Raw genomic sequence first — 23,667 nt, 5'->3', positions numbered from 1 at the left:
TATTTTCTCCTCTGAAGAAGTGGTAGGCATTGAAACACTACAGGATAAAGAGATAAAATTCCTAAAGTGTCATTTGCCTTACTTGGAATAATAAAATATCATTGATTTAAATAAAGGCGGTTTTCTTTTATATTTCATTGAATCACTATAATTTACTACACACACACACACACACATATATATAAATATATATATATATGCGTGTGTGCGTGTGTGCGTGTGTATTTGAGAAAAAAATAAATTAGCAAAAGATGAGTCAAAAATAAGTGAGAAAAAAAGGAGACAAAACAAATCAGTAAATGAATGACACAAAAAGTAAATGAGCAAAAGAAATATCTCGATTAAGGGGAACAATTATAAAATTTAAATAAAAATATGAACAATAAAAGTTAGATAGTTATTAACTCACCTAATTAATAATAGCGAACACAAGAGTATAATGTAAGAGAATATCTTTAGGACATGACATTTAGAAAGGAAATGCTTCTCATCAGAGAAAGAGGAAAATTGGCATTATAAAACTATATGGATATCCGAAAATAAAACCGACTTCGGAACGTTTAGAATAGAAATAGGAAATACAGCCTAAAAATATCTGGTGGATTGATGGTGTCTATTAAAGGGATGAAAAAGAGGAATGTTCGAACGGAGGGGGAACATAACGGGGGATATACTAGCATACATGATATAAGAGGTAAAATAGAGACACATATAATAAACATGGGTGAGGAAAAAAAAAGAATTAAAAAATAAAATTCAAGTCGTAAACGATAGAAAAGATTTTAAATAAAACCGTTGGAAAAGTAATTCAAGTAAAAAAAAAAAAAAAAAAAACAGTACTTATTCACTTGCCTCCCGACGAGTGCAGACTCAGGCACAAGGACAGTTGTTAATGTAGGGCAAATCCAGCTCTGGATAGAGACAAAAATTAAAATTGTCTTGGTCATGAATGGTGTATCCATCAGTGAGTGAAGATAGAAAAGGTTAAGTGTAGCGTCAGAACTGATACAACACGGTGATGTTGGCTCGAACGTGAAAGAAAATAAACTGCAACGCAATCAATTTTTATAGGCTAATTCTCTGTAACGACGTAAATACCCTTGACACACCCGCCAAGCAGCAAAATCCCACCCCTACAAAGAGATATTTAGAAATAAGGGAACCTTCCACTCTTATAGTTTCTCCTTCAGAACTGCTAGACTCGGGAGCACACTTCCGGTCCGGGTTCCTGCTTTCTCAATTGTACTGGCATTCAGAATTTCAAGTATAATGTGAACAGACATCTTGCTGCTAAACGCCCTAGATAGTATCCCTGCAACTTGTGCCCTCGACAGCAGCCGCGTACATCAAATTTGCACTGTGACTTGTTTGGGGTGAAAATGGAATAAATAAAAACAACTAGTAGGAATCGTTTCGAAAATATAATTTACGTAGATAAACGATAGAAAACTTTAAAACAAAACAGGTAGTCCAATCAAAGCCCTTAGCAAAGCAATCTGGATGGAACAACATAAGTCTAAATAAACTGCAACGCAATCAATTTTTTATAAGTTAATGTTCAATAGTACCCAGGCTGCGAGGACAGTATTCTAATTGAAATAGAACTATTAAACCGGGAACGCTTCAAGGATAGAAATGCAATGTAATATTTCTAGTAAAATAGTTTCATGTAAGCCATATGCAACATGTCAGATAATTATATTCATCTTCATTGACCTGATGATTTAATAAAGTTCTATATGTTCTTCAATTTTCATATATATCTACATTGACGAACCGAAGATACGGTAGAATATGCTCTAAAAAATCATATATTTTCTTTCATAATAGCATTTTGTATTCCTGCACATCAACGAAAATGAATAAAGAAAAACTATAGCCTTAGAGCTATATTTAGTCTTGATTATAAACTATATATATATATATATATATATATATATATATATATATATAAACCCATATATATTATATCCTAGATTTTAAACTATATAGATACACACACACACACACACACACATATAAATCCCCGAAACAGTGTTACATGGTAAACAACTGATGATCCCTTGAAAAATAAAAAAAAATTGGTATTATAGTAAATTTGAGAGTTGATGCAGTGATTGCAGGTTATTAAATGACTTACTGATTAGATGTTTTTTTTTTTTTTAACGAATGATAAAAAATAATTTTTTGTATGGTTTCAAATGTTAAAAACTTCAAAGACTATATATATATATATATAAATGTGTGGATGGTTATTGCGAAAATCTTGACACAAAAAGTCATGCGCAGTGGGTATCGATAGTCTGTAAAATCTGAAGGAAGCTAATATATGTATATATATATATATATATATATATATATATGTATATATATATATATATATAAAATGGCCAGTTTACAGGAATTCCACATATTTTAGCTTAACAACTACCTATGCTGATGCAATTCGAAAATACATTTTCATTAAGTAAAATGATTGTATGTTTCTCTATCTATACTATTATACAAAAAGTTACTTTGTGTGTGTGTTACTGCCTTATATATTCCGAAAATACTGAGCCTATCTTTTGTAAATTTCACACAAAAGTAATTTCTATATTTAGCAGTGTACTTAGATATATTTGTATAGAGATTCATCCTTTAGGTATCGAAAATCGAAAACATCTGATTTAAAACATAGTTTTTCTTTCTTATAGATGAAAATAGAATTTTTACAGGGTAATATTTTCCGTTACACCAGTCAAGGGATATATATTTTAAGCAAATCAAGAGGAGTTCCATAGTCAGGAAATTATTTCTCTTAAAAAAAAAAAACAGAATTATTATCATCTTGAGATATAGTTCAGTGGTATTCGACTATAAATCGAATGGTCACTTGTTCAAGTACGAATATGCATTACTATTTATTTTAGTTTTTCTTATTAACATAGAAAAATTACGATAAAAGAGGATGGATCATTAAAAATCACCGCAAATCATTTAATCCTTCGCATACTGTAAAACTAATCATTAATCACAATTGACTTTTTTCAGGGCATTCACCCTTAAACCCAAATAACAGCTGATTTGATATTGTAAAGAGACACAGAAGGAGTTTTTCAACGACATTAACAATATATATTTATTTATTTAATTTTGTTGCGAATTAGTCCAACGGGGAAATTATTCTTTATAATATATATTATTCAATATAAGGATTGATTCTATAATAATACATACGCAATCTGCAAAGATGGAAATATCAGGTGTAATTGTACTGTACTACCGGCCAAACCAGGCGTCCAGTGTGTGTGTGTGTGTGTGTGTGTGTGTGTGTGTGTGTGCTCGCGCGCGCGTGTGTGGGTTTCTGCATGTGTGTGTGTATGTATATGGGTGTGTCTATAAATTCCGATTTAGAATGTTCAAAAGTAGGGACTAATGAATACAACGAGGTTGTTGAATAGTGCTCAAAATATTTTTTTATGATTTATTACATGGTAAACAGCTACATTTGGTCGCTACAAACAGCCATCTGTTTCAGTCAATTAGACTTCGTCAGGCGCCCCTGAACAATTCGACGCCATAGAAATAAAGCGATATATATATAAATATATATATATATATATAAATATATATATACATATATATATATGTATATATATATATATATATATATACTAACAAAAGTACCCGTCGTTGACTATGTTCAAATATGATGAAAGTAAAAATAAAATAGATAAACCCCATAATTTATTATACCATACCTGTTCACACTGACACACTTATTTTGTGGATCTATATTAAAAAAACTTTTTTAAACTTTGTGACATATTTCCATTCTAGGGAGGTCAGGCACGAACAAGCAACCAATAATTTTATTATACCATATTTCTCCAAACTGAAACATAATTATCAAAGTACACTTACGCAGATAGATATGAAAAGACTTTATTAAAGTGTGTGCCTATTTCCATTCTATGGAGGCCAGGCGCGAACACACACCCTACGATTTTATTATATCATCCTTATTTAAGTTAAAACATACTTATCAAATATTCTCATGCACATCTATATCAAAAACACTTGTAAAGGTTTTTTTTTTTTATTTCCATACTTTGTGGACCAGGCGCGAACGCAGACCCAGCAATTTTAATGAACCACCGTTCTGCCAGATCAAACATACCCATTCCTCTGTCTCAATACATACTCTATCATTATATGTAATCAGTTTTTTTTTTAAATAGTCAACCATATAGGAGCCTATTCGTGATCAGACACACACACACATTAAGCTTTATATATATATATATATATATATATATATATATGTATGTATATATATATAACTATTTCATTTAATCACATAAATTAATATACGAAAGTATAAATTTATGCGAAAACTTAAAGTATTTACTTAAACAGTACTCAATACTTATGTAGAGCTAAATAGTAGGTTATAAAATATATATGGCAATTAAGCTACACATAATGTTCCGCCTGATGAATCCGAGCATGGATGAAACGCGGAATATTCTGCATAGCTTAATTGGCATATGTATCTTATAACTTACTATATATATATATATATATATATATATATATATAGAGAGAGAGAGAGAGAGAGAGAAAGAGAGAGATAGAGAGAGAGAGAAAGGGGGAGAGAGTTAAAGAAAAGTATATATAAAGCAAAATTTATTTAACTCGTAAAGTAATCATAATAAATCGTTAAATAGGCCTATAAATCAGATATAATACAATAAATTGATATAGATACTGTCTACTTTAAGAAGACTCGTACAATTAATGTCTTTTATTTACGCATTTATGCAATTATTCATTATTATTTATAAGTGGAGCGAATTAAATTAAGTTCCAATTTTCGAGCACTTTACTTAGCATTCCATTAAAATGAACGTGAAATGTCAAGAGTGTTGTGCTGCTTTGAGCCATGTTGTCTGCCATTGGAATAAAAACAAAATTATGGTATTTATAAAATGGCCACTTCCAAGCAGGAATGCAAATTAAAATACTTTAGAAAAAAAAAAGATAGAAAGGGTCGATTGAGGAGTATTAAGTCGGTGATAATCAAGATGAATTGAGGATATAAAAAATTAAATTAAAGAAAATAATGTTTAATGAATTGGAATAGTTTGCATTCATCTCTCGGTCTGAACGTCTTCATCAAATTGTCTAACCATTTTGTTATAATGTGCTTGTTTGATGGATAAGAAGTCGGTGCAAGGACACACCTTCGCGGCATTAATTTAGGAAAATCAGACATTTTGTTAAATATCACTTTGTATGGATTTGAGTTTTAATTAATTCTAGTTATTTCATCATTTTGAAACAGGCACGTTGTAATACATAATAGCACTAAATATATACATCGAAAGTTCAGAGTAATATAATTGTTCATGTTACTCGACTAAATTCGTTTGTCGTGGGCGTATATTAACACCATCAAAAAGAATTCTACATAAGCCTTAGAATACATGTTTCAAGAAAAATGCATGTACTACATAATAGAACCATCATTTCATGGAGCGGCATACTATGTTTTGTCACAACGTTTGACGGAACCTCCTAACAATAACTCCTTGCGACAAAGAAACCTGATATTTTCATTCCAAACTTTGCTTTCGTATGAGATATATCGCCTGAAGAAGTCTCTGCTGGTAACAAGCTAACCGGAACATGCTCCTGAATGTGCAGCAACATATTACTGCTTATGTAAAAAAAAAAAGACTATACGCCGCTCTACCTCTGTATTGAGCACTCTTGTATTAACATCGTTAAACTTCATTAGATACTTAACCTCTGTAAAACAATAACCTCATTATATATATATGTATATATATTTATATATATATATATATATATATATATATATATATAGCTTCTTCTTGCTGCCAATATAGAGTGACGCACAATGTATATTTATTATTGCATGTATCTATATGAAATAATAAACGTTTATGCATCAATTCACATTAGTTAATTTCGATAGTATGCGTTGAAAAAATATATCTGACAGTTAAGCCACATCTAATTTCATCCTTTCATCCTTGTGAGAATTCGTAAGGCTATTGCAGAGAATCAGGGTTGCTACGTGGTTTTATATGGTCTGTGTCACTGAGATCGCTAGTGAGCCAATCAGATTCTTTGTAATTTATGCACCCATCTATGGTAGCCAATGGGCACCTTTTTATAAGGCAAGGGTAATTTGATCTCTAATTCATTGTTACATTTGTCTTTTTTTTTTTGCCGAGATTGGGTTTCTCATTTCTATTAGTTTGAATTGCGTTAGTTTTCATATGGACGTTTTTCACTTAGATTTTATTTTATATCAATGTACTTGCTTATATAATGTGTTTATTATTATTATTATTATTATTATTATTATTATTATTTTATTGTTATTATTATTATTATTATTATTATTATTATTATTATTATTATTATTATTATTATTATTAAAACTTAAACAATTAACTTTTAATAAATCATTATTCCCCAAATGTAAATTTTTCAGGTAAATTGTTTCCGGATTTCGAGCGCCTAATATAAGTGTAGCCTCTCCCTGGGAAAATTTAATATAACATGTTCGTTTTTAATTTGTTCCATAGTTATTCGATGCAATTAATCGATATTGCATACATTTCCTACTCCTTCTAAATATTCTGTATTTGAATTCTAAAATCCAAATTGCCTCTCAATATATGCACACACACACACACACACACACACACACACACACACACACACACACACACACACACACACATATATATATATATATATATATATATATATACAAAGAGAGAGAGAGTTATATATATATATATATATATATATATATATATATATATATATATATAGCAAAAATGGTAATTAGTAAAAACTTGAAGAAAGTGTTCAATACTATAGCAGAGCAAATGTATATTTTTATTACCGTTTTATCTGCTTAGTTACACATGTTTGGGTTGCCGGGTCGTATCAAGGATCCAGTAATTTTATCAGACTTTACAGGGTGATGATGTTATAGGATCGTTGATACGACAGATCGTATCAACGGAAACATGTGTAACTAAGCAAACAAACTGATAATAATTATACACACACACACACACACACACACATATATATATATATATATATATTGTTATATTTGGGCAGCAGTTTTTGTCTTATGCATGCTTTGCTTAACAGCAGGGATAACGCATCTTTGTTTCTCGTGCGATACATCTTTTCTTTTTGCGGGTTAATCTTTGAACTGTCCACCCTGATTGTTATATCTACCAATATACACTTACACACGATACCCTCAAACATGTTGTCGGAAATATATTAATAAATATATTGCCACTTTAGCTGTCTTACAATGTAACCAGCGCCTCCCAATCGTAAAAAAGCCCCAGTGATACGCAGATAATAAATCGAGCTTTTAAAGGAGGTTTAACGACTTTTTCAATAAATACACTAAACGTATATTTTTCAATTACCAGGCGCCTTAAGACGACTTATGGGAGTTGAAAATATTCGTAGCTATGTCGAATTTCTTTTTAAACATACAGAGAACGCTGTAGATATATAATATATATATATACAAGAATATATATATATATATATATATATATATATATATATATATATATATATATATATATATATATATATATATATATATATATATAATACGCATCAAATGCGCTTGAAAAAAAACACAACGTCATATTAGGAAAATTTACAAATAATTTACTGGTTTGAATTTAGCACAAATATATTTCGAATGTAGCCTTCATCTTCAATGTGTTCTTCGTTTTTTTTTGTTTTTTTTTATGTACAAATGCGTTGTCTGCTCGATGCAAGGATAAATCTGCCGGTTCCTAAGTGTTGTTATTTATTTCTTCGACAAACACATGCGTGCACATGCATACTTACATATAAGTGTTATTACTGACTGAATTTTATAAAGAATGTGCCTGTTGCCTATTAATTTGTCCTGTGCTATCAGTTTGAAGGTACTGACGTTTTAACCTAAAATTCACTAAACATTAGTGCTACTCTTTTTCCTTTCCGTTTGCAAAATTCAGTTATGTTCTGCGAAGTCCAAAACACAACAATTTCCCATCTAAAAAAGCCCAGAGACAACTTTTGCACAACGTAACAACATTCAGATGAAAACTTTTAAAATATAAATGCGTGAATACAGTGTGAGAGTTTCATTTTCTTTTGTTTAGAAAATATTTTAAAAAATGAGATTTTAACTAAACAGAAAAACTAATGAACAAATCAGTATTAAACAGGTGTATGTTATTTTGCTGTTTTTACAGCGTAACTAGAAAGCCCAGCATTATGCAAACCTCTTGGTCGAAAACTTGGGATACACCTGGTTTAAACTATAGAGAAATAGAAGCATAAAATCATCGTCGATAATTACAGAACTAAGCAGTAAATCACCAAAAAAAACTGTTGATATGCAGTAAAAACAACAAGCAAGCTTTACATCACGAATAGATATTTAAATATGAAAAAAAATGTGTAGTATGAAATATACTTTTCAGAAATTACTGGATTCGGCATAAAATAAATCAACGAACGCAAATCCCATGATTTCTAAGATATTATTTATTTATTCTTTTTTTAACACAGTGATCACCACTTATCAAGGCCCGAAAGCCACTTAGGGATAAGGGTTATTGCAAGTACATTACGTTAGTGTGGAGATTTGATGAAGTGTTTACTTAAGGGAGCGGTTCATTAGGAATTTGTTAACGTTGGACTTGAACACATCCAAGTTGTAGTCCGGTGGGAAGCAGGCAGACGGAACAGAGTTCAATAGGCGTGCAGTTCTAAGAAAGAAGCTTTGTTCATGGAATCCGCGTTTTGATTTAGGCACAGATAAAGAGTGGGGGAAATTTTTCACAGTGGATTCAGCTAGACGGGTGTTTTTCGTGAAAGATTAGCGAGGGGGGGCAGAGATTGGAGTTCAGACGAGCACCTGCCATGAAAATAACGATAAAACAAGGATGGGCTCGCAACGTCTCTTCTGTGGGAGAGGGGTTGCAGGGTAGAGAAAATGGCATCCCCCACTAAGCCACGAAGTCTATTTTGTACTCTGTCAAGGCAGGATAGGCTGTTTTTAGCAGCTCCTGTCCAGATATGGCAACAGTATTCCATTCTTGGACGTATTTGGCATTTATACAGATATAAGATATTATTCATGCTACATTATCGTTTTATATAATTTTACGAGCACATAAGACTATTTAGTTGGAACAGATTTGTAGAAAAGGCGTTTTCTCTATCAATATCCTCTTTCCATATTTTCAGGTTGCACCATTCTACAGGAACGGCTCGATTTCATAATACGAACAATAGTCGGTTGTTCTAGCGTTTCTGGCAATCTTTCTACGGCAGGAGATTTCTACTCCCTTGTGCGTCTATTTCGTACAGCTCATAGCAATGGATCGTGTTAAAGATTGGGACAGCATAATGAGCTACGGCACTCAAGTAAAAAATATTGGCGTTTGTGGAGCGCGTAAAACAGTGGAAGTCGCTGCAGGAAGCGGACAAGATGGCGTGGCGCGGATTAGATGTTGTGGGTGGGCTGTTGAATTGGGAATTAAAGAATGGGGATAATGGTTGAAGGAGTCAAGAGTGACGCCTCTGGCGAGAAAAGGAAAATAAGACGGTGTATGATGAATTTGCAAGTCGTAATCCATGCATTCGATTCAATCAGAAAAGATGGCGGCTGGTGTTTTGCAAAAAAAAAAAAAAAAAAAAAAAAAGGCGGGAAAGGGATGAGGGGATATTTTAAAAGGGAAATATAATTTGTGTGAAAGAAAAAAATAATAGAAATTAAATAGGAAAAGAAGAAAAAGGAGAATAAAAAGACAGATTATAAGAATAATAGTAAACAGAGAAAAGCAAAACAAAAAGGAAAGATGAAATAAATTAAAGAACAGTGAAAGGGAAAAAAGGTAAGGAATAAAAGATTGCATTGCATTTCATATTGTGTAAAATACTGGAATAAATTCAGGAATACCAAGAAAGGTTTAAAAGTCAGGTATTTTGAAAGAAGTAGAATGGGAAATTAAAAATGTCGTATAAAACAAAAATAATAATAAAATAAAAATAAGAACAAACCAAAATGACTAAAAAAAAAAGAAAATGAAAATTCTTTAAAAAATAAAACAAATATTTTTTTCCGAACAAATATCTCTATATATATTCTATATAATACAAAAGTACCGACATATATACAAACAAACGTGAAAATTTATATATATACAAATTACTCTTATAATATGGTGAAGAATATTAGTAACTAAGTCTACTTATATTATTCACGGTAAAAATGTCACTAAAATTTATTTTTATAAAAATTAATAGATTCTTCTTTAAAAAATTAATTTCACGTTTTACATAAATTTAGGGTTTAAAATAGAAAAATAGCGCTAAATTTATAGTTTAGTAATAGATGTATATATTTATATCTCGATTTTAAAGGAAAAAAAAACCTTAGTAAAATTTATTGATTACTCTGATATTGGAGTAATAGTTCTAAAAAAATCGTATTAACAAAATAAACGAAAAACAATTATAATTATAATGGTTGGAGCTAGAAAATTTAATGCAAACTTATAATAAATCTGCTTCAGAATAATACCTTGAAAAACCTAACATTATTTTGTGAATAGGTTATATTCGTTTTTGATATAGGTTGTTAGTACCCCTCTTTCTTTTAAGGATGGTTCAACCCTGTAAAGTTGACTTTAATATAAAGGGATGGTCTTTATTGAAAGTTTCGTGGATGGTTTTTGGCCTGATGAGGTGATTTTCCCTGATAGGGGGTCATTGAAACACGTTTGATAATGTGTAGTCAATATCTCTCCAACAATCAATATATTGCTCTGTTTCATGCATTGAGCACTCTTTGGAATGACATATTGTGTTGTTATTATGAGTTACTGAAAAAATTCTACCAACAGTATAATAATATATAATATATATATATATATATATATATAGATATATATATATAGATATAGATAGATAGATAGATGGATAAGCATACACAAACGCACGCGCACAAACATATACATAGAGAAACTCAGAAAAATATATATGTATATTTAACTGGTGAACATTAATATAAGTAGGCTTATCGTGCTAAAATAGTGCTTATAGATCGTGAAATAATATTAGAAAAATTTAAATGATGTAAAATAAAAAATAAAAATTACATTATATATTAATTCATCATTGGGTAGTAATTGTGTTTATGAAATAATGCTTATTTTATCTAAAATTATTCTTTATTGAAACATGCCATGTTCTAATCGTCACATTAATAAGCTGGACATTTTTCGACGGATAAATCACACACATACACACACACACACACACACACACACACACACACACATATATATATATATATATATATATATATATATATATATAGTCAAGCTCCTCGCGCGGGAAAAATATGATTCTGTTTCCAGATTTCCGTGTCTTTTATCAGCCGCATATGGTCTTCAGAATCACAGTTGGCGTCATATGAAATTTGATCGATGTACATCGAACTAGGTAGTCCAATGCTCGTGCGCCCGTTCCGTGGTACCCACTGCAATAGAATGCTCACCAGCTCTTCCTTGCTCCTGTTGCAGTGACCGGTAAATCGTAGACATCACTACCTAATGATAGGTAGATATAGCAGGTAGGTCGCCATAGTCAAGATGTATATGACACTTTTCGTAGCACAAAGGTTTAGGTGCCTTTACCTTTCTTTCCAATCATTTGGTGCGTGCTCAGGTATTAACACTGTAGACAATGACAGACCCCACACTGGTCTAAAAAACTGACTACTCAGTTTGTGAATTAGCCTCAATGCCCACAGCTTATCCAATTGGGCCCATGGTTTTGAAAGTCAAATTTCGAAATCTCCTCCGGGAAACCTCTATTGCTGCTCAGGTGCGTAAACTCGGTTATTTCTTTAAGTGTTGTTCTATCTAGAGCGTTGATCTCCTCCTTGGCATTGAATGTCATAAACTTGGTCTTTTCCGCATGTGCAGACTTTTCTAGCTCAAGTAACAACGTTTGCGCATCAGCAGTGTAATTCGCAAACAAGCAACATCATCTGCATGATCTGCATCAGTTGTGCTGATGGAAACCGTCTGCTTCTGCGTTTGCCTCTGGATCCATTTAAGGCTAAACCTAGTATGCTGTATATATCAACAGAAGTTCGAAGCAGACAGTCAACACAGACAATGAAAAGAACAGGGGATAGGGTGTTCCCTTGCCTGGGCATATATATATAAATATATATATATATATATATATTTATATATATATATATGTATGTGTGTGTGTATCATAATTTAGGAATTTAAAATTTGGGATTTAAAAAAAAAAATTCAAATATAGAAATGTTATTGTATGTAAGACAAAGAATACAGTATAGTAAAATATATTTCCTTAACCCATGAGTTTTCGATGTTTATGCATATCCCCGGAGGAAAAATACTAGCAAATATTATAAAAGGTTTACACCTAATTTGCTAAAGGTAATAAATACAGGAAATTAACTCGCTCTTTCTCTCTCTATCTCTCTCTCTCTCTCTCTCTCTCTCTATATATATATATATATATATATATATATATATATATATATGTACGTATATATATATTTATATATAATATATATAAAGATATATATATATATATATATATATATATAGATAGATGGATAGCTATATAGATAGATAGACAGATAGGTAGATAGAAATAGAAATAGAAAATTCTTATATCTACATATAGAGAGAAAGATACATACCTACATACAAAGATTGGAAGAAAGTGAAAAAAACACATATTTATATTCAGACGTAATTTATCCTTAAATACAAAATATGATTCTTACTCGCTTGTTGTTTATGTGTTATTAGGATCACTTGGATCTATGATTAAAATTTTCTGACAAGTTGAACGGGTATGTAAGCCATACCAGTTTTTGTTAGTTAACATAGTGTATTTATCTCTATTTATAATACATATTATTTCATAACAAATTTTCTATTATAAATATACATGTAAATATATGTAAATATGTGTGCGTGTATATGTGTGTGTGCGCGTGAATTTGCATGTGTGTATGGCGTTAGATTTTGTGCGTATCTGTATTTTTTTTTCAATAAACCTATAAGAAATTAATCAAAATCTTTCAAAGAAAAAATGAAATTGATGAAAAAATTGGCATTATAAGAAGAACAATAGAAAGAATTTAAGTGTGAAAAAAATAAAGTAGATGATAGATCTTATGTTTGAAAATGAAAAAAAAAACATGAAAAAAATTAATGGATCTCAGGCTGATAGAAAGATAGAAAGAGATGAAAAAGGTGATTAATAATAAGAACTTTTGATAAAATTAAGATGGAAAGAAAAAAGGAGGAAAATGAACGAATAACCGCGCTAGACAGTGTAACTAGAGTAATACAAAATGGAGGAGAGGTAGAGAGAAAGCAAAATGATGATCGAGATAAAGAAGAAAGCTGCGAACAACTGAGACCCAACGCGACATTTGGTCTTAGGCGTCTTTTGCTCTGCTCCCGCCCACACTCCCCTTAGCCTGCGGCGGTCAACATCCCGGGCTGTTTCACTTGCCCCCCGTCCCGCACCCATGACAAGGACCACTGGAACGACATTGAGCGTGACGACATTGTCTTTGGGGGCTTTGATAGCAACGAGAATGGTGGTCGGCGGGGTCGAGGAAGTTAGCTGTCGATTGAGATAGAAAGAAAGGGGTGAATGATGAAAAGGGTTTAGGTGTCCGGGTACATCGTCCAGCGGGGGCCGATTGTAAGAGGCGGAATAAAATTAGCTGCCAACGAATCTATCCACCGATTCCAGGGGAGAGGGAGGGAACAGTCAGAATGGCTGTAATGCATTGTGTTTTAGTGTTATTATTTTCATCTAAATCTATTTAGATATACATGCGAATACAAGTGCTTATACTTAGACTAATTATAGTATACGTTGTATTATATATATATATATATATATATATATATATATATATGTGTGTGTGTGTGTGTGCGTGTGTGTGTGTGTGTACATATGGATATATGCATATATTCTTGTGTCTCTGGGTATATGTATATAAAAAAATAGTAAAAACATGCAATAAATTACAGTTAATGAAGCGAATAAAGAAACCCATTTTTAATGTTCCTGATTTATATAAGTGTATAATTTCAATATATATATATATATATATATATATATATATATATATATATATGTATATATATATATATATATATATATATATATATATAAGTTTCGTGGTTTCAGGATTTTTATCTGAATTCTATCAGTATCTTATCTCGCTTATATATATATATATATATATATATATATATATATATATAAATATATATATATACACCCACATATATATACACACACAAACACCTATATATATATATATGTATATATACACACACACGTATATACACACACACACACACACACACATATATATATATATATATATGTATACATGTATGTATAATATATATATGAATAAAAATCAATACGAAGAATGTATAAATGTGTATATCTTTTCTGTATTTATTTCCTATGTTTTGACGTGTAGGAATACCAAAACTCTTTTGAAAAAAAAAACGAGAATGCTTCTTTCAAAAGTACATATTTTCGACCGATCTTTCGGTCTTCCTCAGTTTGAATGATGGGAATATGAGTGTAGGGCGGACAGAGAAAACAGTAGGACGGGCACGGGTATAGCCAATAAGGTTAAGATCATTTGAATATCACACCCTTATTAAAAATTGTGTGTGTATATATATACTTACTTAATTTACTCACATAAAATTAATATACGAAAGCATAAATTCATTCATAAACTTCGAGTATTTACTTCAAAAGTGCTCAATACGTATGTAGAGCTAGTTAGTAAGATATAAAATATATATGAAGATTAAGTTACATTGAATATTCCACGTACATCCACTCTAGGGCTCTTCAGCACGTCACTGGTGAGATGCAGTACATCGAAACCCATTTTGGGTCGGGCGTTGTCCGTTGTCGATGCAATTGCTCGATTCTATCTAATTCTGGGTGCTAGCTTAATCGTGAAAAGTGTATGTGAACGGGTATTTATATATTTATCTTTAATCTCCTCTTAATGTCTAATATGTGTAGAAAAAGCGGTTCATCCTTCGTAGCGGCGCGATGGCCCTCAACAAATAGGTTGTTCGGAAATCGTGCCTGGGGATTTCAGTTGATGTTTGTAGATGTGATATCTACCGCCTCCATACCAGCAGTTACTATCTTAATTGTATAGGACGCGTTGCTTGTCACATCGTAGAATGTAGAACTGGATAAAAATATAAGAATTTAAAAATCGAGGCATAGCCAATGGATTGCGCCGTGACTCATATGGTTAGGTCATTAGTATTGCACACTTCATGCGTGCGACGACCTGGGTCCGCGCTTATGACGGAGCACGTCACTGGTGAGATGCAGTACATCGAAACCCACTTTGGGTCTGGTGTTGTCCGTTGTCGATGCAATTGCTCGATGCTGTCTGGGTTCTAACTTTATCGTGAAAAGTGTATGTGAACGGGTATTTATATATTTATCTATAATCTCCTCTTAATGTCTAATATTTATATATATATATATATATATATATCTTTCAAATATTTTTTCAATAATAAGCTCAACGAAACTGTTTCTTGTTTTACAGCATCTATACTTTTCTGTTTTGTACAAATAAAGCAAATGGTTGAATTTTATTTTCGCAACGAGTTAGGAAACATGTCTTTTTTACTTTATTCAAGTGGTCTTCAGAAACGATGTAAAATAAAAATCGACACTTTATTGAAATAGTATGTACTTTCTGTTTGTTTTTCTTTTTAATTTTTCTTCCTTTGAAGATTGTAATGCTGCAACATTGCCCCGCTTTTTATTGAAACTAACCGAGAGCTCTTTTTAGTATCCTCGCTGTTCCCTTAAGTGCAATTGTCTGGATCTCTTTTGCACTTGGTTCACCAGGAATATTAGTAAGGTAGGACTTCAGGTTCTTCTTCATAAGCCCTGTAGCATCTATGATAACTGGTATGATTGATATCTCCCTAAGATTCCAGTTTCTTTTCATATCGTACATGAGACCTTTGTATTTGGTCTGTTTCTCTCCTTCAGCTCTGTTGAGACCGCCATCATTAGGAACACTCACTTCAATCAAGCTTGCAACTCTCTATGACTTATTCCATATAACTATGTCAGGTTTCACAGCAGCATTTTCAATTTTTTTTCAGTCAAATAATATGTATGGCTAAATGTTAGACGGTGGAACAGTTTGCTTGCCAGAGCAGAATAAAATGAAATATGTTTTAATTATAATTAAAACACTTTATTTATTTTTAGACCAAATAAACTCAGTGTTAAGAGCTAAAATTTAAAGATGACCCAGACAGTTATAAACGTCAAGAGAGGGGTGTGGCGGTTTTATCTACAATGAAAATAAAATCGGCGTAGGTGGACATTATCAGGCGGTATTAACGTAATTTAAATGGTCTGAAATCATAAAAAAACATAGAAGATATTTAAATTGTATTTATAATATTGGAATAAAAATAATAATTTTAAATAATTTAAGAAATATTTAAAAAAACAAGATTTAAAAGAGACACAAGCAAAACATTCTAAAGAAATATATAGATGCATAAATATATAGAAATATGCATAGAAACACACACACTCACACACACATCTATATACCATTAATCAAAAATATTTTAATTTTATATTTATATTTCATTGCTTTATATTGTAAAAATAATTACATAGAAACAAATACTCAGATTTATACACACACACACACGCACACACACATATATATATTATTGGTAGTATTGTTTAGTTTTTAAACAAAAACAAAAAACACAATGTGTCTATTAAAGAGTGCTCAATGTTGAGACAGAGCGATCTGAATATGTTTAATATGAAAACTAGTTGCTACACATATGCAAATATGTTTCGGTGACCACCCTGATAAGGAAAATAGCATCATCAGACCAAGATATTTTTGGCCTGATGATGCGATTTTCCCTAGTAGGGTGGTGACTGAAACATATTTGCATATGTGTAGCTACTAGTTTTAATATTCAACATATTCATATTGCTCTGTCTAAACACTGAGCACTCTTTGATTGTCACATGTTCGTTTTGTTTTTGTTTAAATAACTAAAAAAATATTACCAATAATATATATATATATAAATATATATATAAATATATATAAATATATATAAATATATATATATATATATAATTATAATTATTTGTTTAACTCAATTAAAAATCATTATTGCACTCAGACGGGCAGTATTAAAAGTTAGTGAAGGGGTATAGAAATATTATCATGGCGAGTAGAAAATTTATCAGTTGCATACATGGGGTGATATATAGGGGGCTTATATTAAATATAAATTATATATTATCAAATTATCAAACATTGAAATGGTAATAAAAGATAGGAATAAGAATCCTATGTCGGATAGGGAAATGAATCATTGCTATGAGAATGGGAGTGAAATAGGATAGGACCAAGAAATTATCGATTATAAAGAATAATAGGAATTTAAATGATGAATTCACAAGCGTAAAAAAGAATTAAGTACAATTATAGATTCAAAGACTACGTTCTTAGGTATGCAAAAATCATTTAAAGATGATGTTTATATTATCAAATGGGTGTATACATTGGCTAAAGTATTTCGTATAGACTATTACAATTGTTCTTGTGTTTGCATTCTAAGATGAGTTCATTTTTCGAGTATATTACATTTCTACTCTGAAGCGAATTCATTATCCTTACCGCCCTAAAATACAAAGTTGACAGGATGTGGAGTAAGCTATTAACTTATTTTGTATAGCCCAATTAACTGAGAAAGGAATCTTAATAAACATAGGTTCGTTGAAGATCTTGCAGTTGTTGCTTGGTTATTGTCAGTACTTTAATTATTAGAATAATAAATGCGATTAGAGATTCTTACCTTGATCAAAGTTGAAGTTGGTCTATTGTATGCATTTAACGTGCACGGTACTCTCTTTCTAGTGTTATTTTCATGAGTACTATTAAGATATGCTAAGGCATAAGAAGTTTGGGTGTGGCTGTTATGAATAACAATAGTAGATACCGTAGCAGTGGGATTAACATGATATTATAAATATTATTATTGTAAGAATTATAAAGCGAATTAATATCTTAATCGATTTTTTGCTTAATAGAATAATTTGATACTTGAAGGATTTTTTGTTTTTACAATCTTGGATATTCCTTCAGTACATGAGTTTGAACGTTTAAGTGAAAGGGTGCTTAACCAAATGGTTTTATTTATTCTAGGGTTCCCATATATTATTATTATTATTATTATTATTATTATTATTATTATTATTATTAACATAATTATTCTGTTTATCTTTATAGTATATATTAGTAAATTTCATAATTCGACCTCTCTTCATATATATATATATATATATTTGATATATATATATATATATATATTTGATATATGTTTGATCAACACTGCTGGGGAGCCATGATGTACTACACTGTTTTGTTTTTAAATCCCCGAAACAGTGTTTCATGGTAAACAACTGATGATCCCTTAAAAAAAAAAAAAAAAAAAAAAAAAAAAAAAAATATATATATATATATATATAAAAATTGGTATTATAGTAAATTTGAGAGTTGATGCAGTGATTGCAGGTGATTAAATGACTTACTGACTAGATGTTTTTTTTTTTTTTTTTTTTTTTTAATGAATGATAAAAAATAATTTTTTTGTGTGGTTTCAAATGTTAAAAACTTCAAAGACTATATATTGAGTATTTGAATATGTATGGCTAGGTTTCCTTCCTCTTATTTGGATACTTTTCTGGTACCAAAGGTACTAAAGTTTTTTTTCTGATAAAATACAAAAATAATTATCAAATAACTTTTTAAATATGGTCACTAAAACTAGATTGCAAGCTACGTCTGGGCAGTCCTCAGAACTAGTGAGTTCCCCTAGGGCTTACCACCCAAGGAGGTCGGAGATGTCTCGACAGGGTCAAGCCGTTGTCATTAGTAATATAGAAGTAGGAACTCCTTCTTTCGAAGTGGCAAATGGGACTTGTTCGACCGAAAATAATTTTAAGGTTGCTCCTTGTGGAGCACCCTTATGTAAAACTTGTAATATTCTCATAACATCTAAAGAATATAAGTCAAATGTGACTAATAAAATTTACTATGTTGTAAATCATTCTAAAGAAGATTTGTCATGTAAGTCCCAAAATTTGGTCTACCTGTTGTCCTGTAAAAACTGTAATTTACAATACGTAGGAGAAACTGTAATGCCTCTAAATAAACGCATGAATTTGCATAGGACTAGCACTAAGGGATGTATTCATGTTGTTAAACATTTTAAAGAAACCTGTAGTCAGTCGTCTTTTTCCGTGCAAATAATTGAAAAATTTAAATGTAATGGATATAATGGTCTAGGTAATGTAGATAACGATATCCTAAGGATGCGTCAGGATAAGGAAGACGATATAATTAAAAAAATGCGAGTAATTTACCCATATGGGTTGAATAGTAAAGTTAAAAAAAATAACATACAAGATTCTGAAATTATAGGTAGATTATATCCAGCTTTGCCTCGCTACGGTATTAGAGATAGAACTCATGTTAATAGAAATAATAGAAAATCAGTTATTTCATGTGAGGATTTTTTTAGTAAAATTAAAGATATAATTATTAATAAAATTTATGAGTCGTTCAATTATATAAGAAAATTGCTTAATCAAACAAAAAAGAAAGTTTTGAAGGAAATAGCATCTAAAATATTATTACAACCTGATACGATATATAAGAAGGACTATTTCATTCAATGGTATGAATATATTCTAGATATAATTGACACTAAATTATATAAGCCACCAGTGAACGATATAAAAAAGAAACCTAAAAATGTTTGTGTAGTTTTGTATGAAAATAAAGGTTTAGATGATGTAAATTTACCTAAAATATTTAATAAACAAAAAAATATTCAATTACTACCAAATGAGTTCCAGAAAAAAGATCAAAAACCAATAGTTACATATAAACTAGGGCCAACAATACGCAATAAGATTTTTAATTATAAGAAAACGGTAGAACATATAAATATAAAAGATAATAATATAAATATTCCAGAATGTGAATGTAATTCCTCTCCGTTCTGTAATAATGAGATAAAACATGTAATTACAGGAGATTTAAATATAGTAAATAATTCGAAATTAAGAAAACTACTTTGTAAGGGTCCAAATTATAGAGAACCTAAATGCCTAAATTACACTAAATGCGTTAAAGAAGTTACTAAAGCACTAGAAGGTTTTATTATGTCTATGGTAAAGAAATATAAATTAGCACAGTCTACGTTTGATGCATGGAAAAATAGTATAATTGAATGCGTAAATAAAAAGGTTAAACATATAAAACAATTTAAACGCCCTAGAAAAACCAATCCTCTTTTAAAAAATTCAGAAATACGGGAGGAACTTAAAATACTTCAAGAAAAGTTCGTAATAGTTCCGATTGATAAAGCGGCAAACAATATAGCCTTTATATGTAAAAAAATATTATATACAACGGTTATTGATAGAAGTAGGACTTATAGGAAACAATTCGGATACTTATAAAGTAAGTAATAGTAATTTAGATACTATTATTTTGAATAATAGTATTATTAATGAAAAAGTAGGATTAAAGTTAGAAGATAAACACAAAAATCTTCCATGTATGTATTGGATACCTAAAATGCATAAAAATCCAGTTGGGGCTAGATTTATTGTAGGTTCAAAGACGTGCATCACTAAACCTCTAAGTAAAGCTATATCTAAAATATTTAAATTAATTATAAATCAAATAAATAATTTTCACCTGAAAAGTAAATTCTATAGTAATATAAATCTATTTTGGGTAGTAAATAATTCCAAACCAGTGAAAGAAAAATTAGATAAAATAAATTCCAGAATAAAAGCAAAATCTATAGCTACTTATGATTTTAGTACGCTATATACTAAAATTCCGCACGAAAAACTTATAAAAGAATTAAATGATACTGTAGATTTGGCTTTTCAAGGTGGAAAAGGTAAATATATAGACTTTTCAAACTCTAATGCTTTCTGGTGTAAAAATAAAAATAGCAAAACTAGTATTTCTAAAGGTATTTTAAAAATGCTTGTAAGTCATCTTATTAAAGAATGCTATTTTCAAATAGGAAATAAAATATTACTCCAAACGATAGGTATCCCAATGGGATTGGATCCGGCACCATTTTGGGCAAATTTGTATTTACATAGACTCGAGTATATATATATGTCATCATTATTAAAAACAGATATATCTAAAACATATAAATTTCATGGGTGTAGGAGATTTATAGATGACCTTATATGCATAAACGATAATGATGAATTCGAAAAAAATAAACATCTTATATATCCAAACGAACTAAAATTAAATTGTGAACATAGAGGACAACAGGCTACATTTCTGGATTTAGATATAAAAATTGAGGATGGAATTTTTCTTTATAAAATATTTGATAAAAGAAACGCTTTCCCCTTTAAAATAGTACGTATGCCCCATAAGGATAGCACCTGCCCCGTTTTTGTGTTTTATGGAACCATTATGTCAGAGTTTTTGAGAATAGCTCGCGTTACTCTAAAATTAACAGATTTTATACCACCAGTTTCTAGCTTAGTAATAAGGATGATAAAACAAGGTGGAGATAAAAATAAAATATTTAAACAGTTAAATAAAGCATTTGTTCGTTATCCTGATGCTTTTGAATCGTTTAAGATAAACCAGATTATATTGATAAAGGAAATCCAAAACTATATTAGCAATGTATAAATGTATTTATAATTACATATAATAAATTTATATAGTTATAAAAAAAAAAAAAAAAAAAAAAAAAAAAAAAAAAATGTATATATGTAAAAATAAAATATTTTTAACCTTTATATATTTAATTTTAAATAAATAAGAATGTAAATATACAAACTACTAACTATAGTGGGGGTGATAAGTAGTTAAATGGATTAATCCAAATCTTATAAATACAAGACTGATAAATTAAAAAATTAAAAAATGTATCCATTTTAAATGTGGAAATTGATGAATCGCACAGGTAAGAAATTCATTTTTATACTATGAAAAGGTTAGTAATTACAATTAAGAATAGGAAATTGGGAAAAAAAAAAAAAAAAAAAATTTTTGTAACTTGTCTTCTTCCTAAGATTAAGGGTGGTGGTGTTTGATCAACACTGCTGGGGAGCCATGATGTACTACACTGTTTTGTTTTTAAATCCCCGAAACAGTGTTTCATGGTAAACAACTGATGATCCCTTAAAAAAAAAAAAATAAAATAAAAAAAAAAAAAAATATATATATATATATATAAAAATTGGTATTATAGTAAATTTGAGAGTTGATGCAGTGATTGCAGGTGATTAAATGACTTACTGACTAGATGTTTTTTTTTTTTTTTTTTTTTTTTTTTTTTTAATGAATGATAAAAAATAATTTTTTTGTGTGGTTTCAAATGTTAAAAACTTCAAAGACTATATATATATATATATATATATATACATATATATATATATATATATATATATATGTATGTGTGTATTTGTGTGTGCGCGTGTGTGTGTGTGTGTGTGTGTGTAACGGTTGCCATATAATGTTTTTATCGCAATTCAGTGCAGATCTTCGATTATGATAGTAGGATTTTCTGAGTTCAACAAGATGGACCAAAGAAAATCGGAAATTATATCAACGCTAACGTTGTGAATGTATTCTCAAGATATGAAGAGTAATCTCAAGAATCTAAGTAATTCGAGTATTTAATGCTCATCTGAAAAATTCAGAAATATCCAGGTTAAAATACCTTTAATATAAAATTATTAGTGCTAATATCCGTATTTTTTTAAAAATGTCAAATACATTTAGGTTAAATAAAAAATGAAAAGTGTATTGCTGGTTGATTTAAAAGAAACTGGGCTCGGTGTAATAACTACGCCACATCACTGATATTACACAGAAAACAAACGATTCGTTTTTACTTCCGAAAAAAAAAATAAGACAGTAATAATCCTTTGTTAGTCAAAATATTTTAAATAGAATTATGAACTAGGAGAACATTTTTTTCTCTTAATTTCAACAATATGTCCGATTCAGACGCTAACATCACATAAAAAGCACATACATTAAATAAAGGGTTTGTTCACCATTAAAACGCAATAACACAGTAAAATGAATAAGGAGAGGAACACCTTAAATATATGCTCGCTTCCTGCTCCAAACAATACCCTTCTGCCATCAATTCTTGGAAACAATACAACAATAAGGAAAACCATTACATCTGGGTTATGAACTTCTTTGAAACAAGTTGTTGAATTTTATTCACAAGGTAGATTGGCATCTCCATGACAACGCTGAGGGTTTTATTTATCGCAGAACATTTCTTCCGTCTAAAAACCTATTAAATGATGCGCATGGACGATTCTCGACGAAACACGTACAGACGCGCTTTTTGCTAAGTACACATAGGTAACTAGTTT

At 30.2% G+C, this 23,667-nt stretch overlaps 1 protein-coding gene across 1 annotated transcript in view; it reads right to left on the bottom strand.

Moving 5' to 3' along the window:
- Positions 1-23,667, bottom strand: part of LOC145293274 (uncharacterized) — a 129,600-nt gene that overhangs the window by 52,907 nt on the left and 53,026 nt on the right. The gene's annotated exons all lie outside the window — the stretch shown is intronic.

The sequence above is a fragment of the Euprymna scolopes genome, chromosome 14 (assembly GCF_053919585.1).
Source record: "Euprymna scolopes isolate OS-2025 chromosome 14, ASM5391958v1, whole genome shotgun sequence".
Taxonomy (NCBI): Eukaryota; Metazoa; Mollusca; class Cephalopoda; order Sepiida; family Sepiolidae; genus Euprymna; species Euprymna scolopes.
The sequence above is the reverse complement of the archived record's forward strand: the minus strand, read 5'-3'. Positions and strand labels throughout refer to the sequence as shown.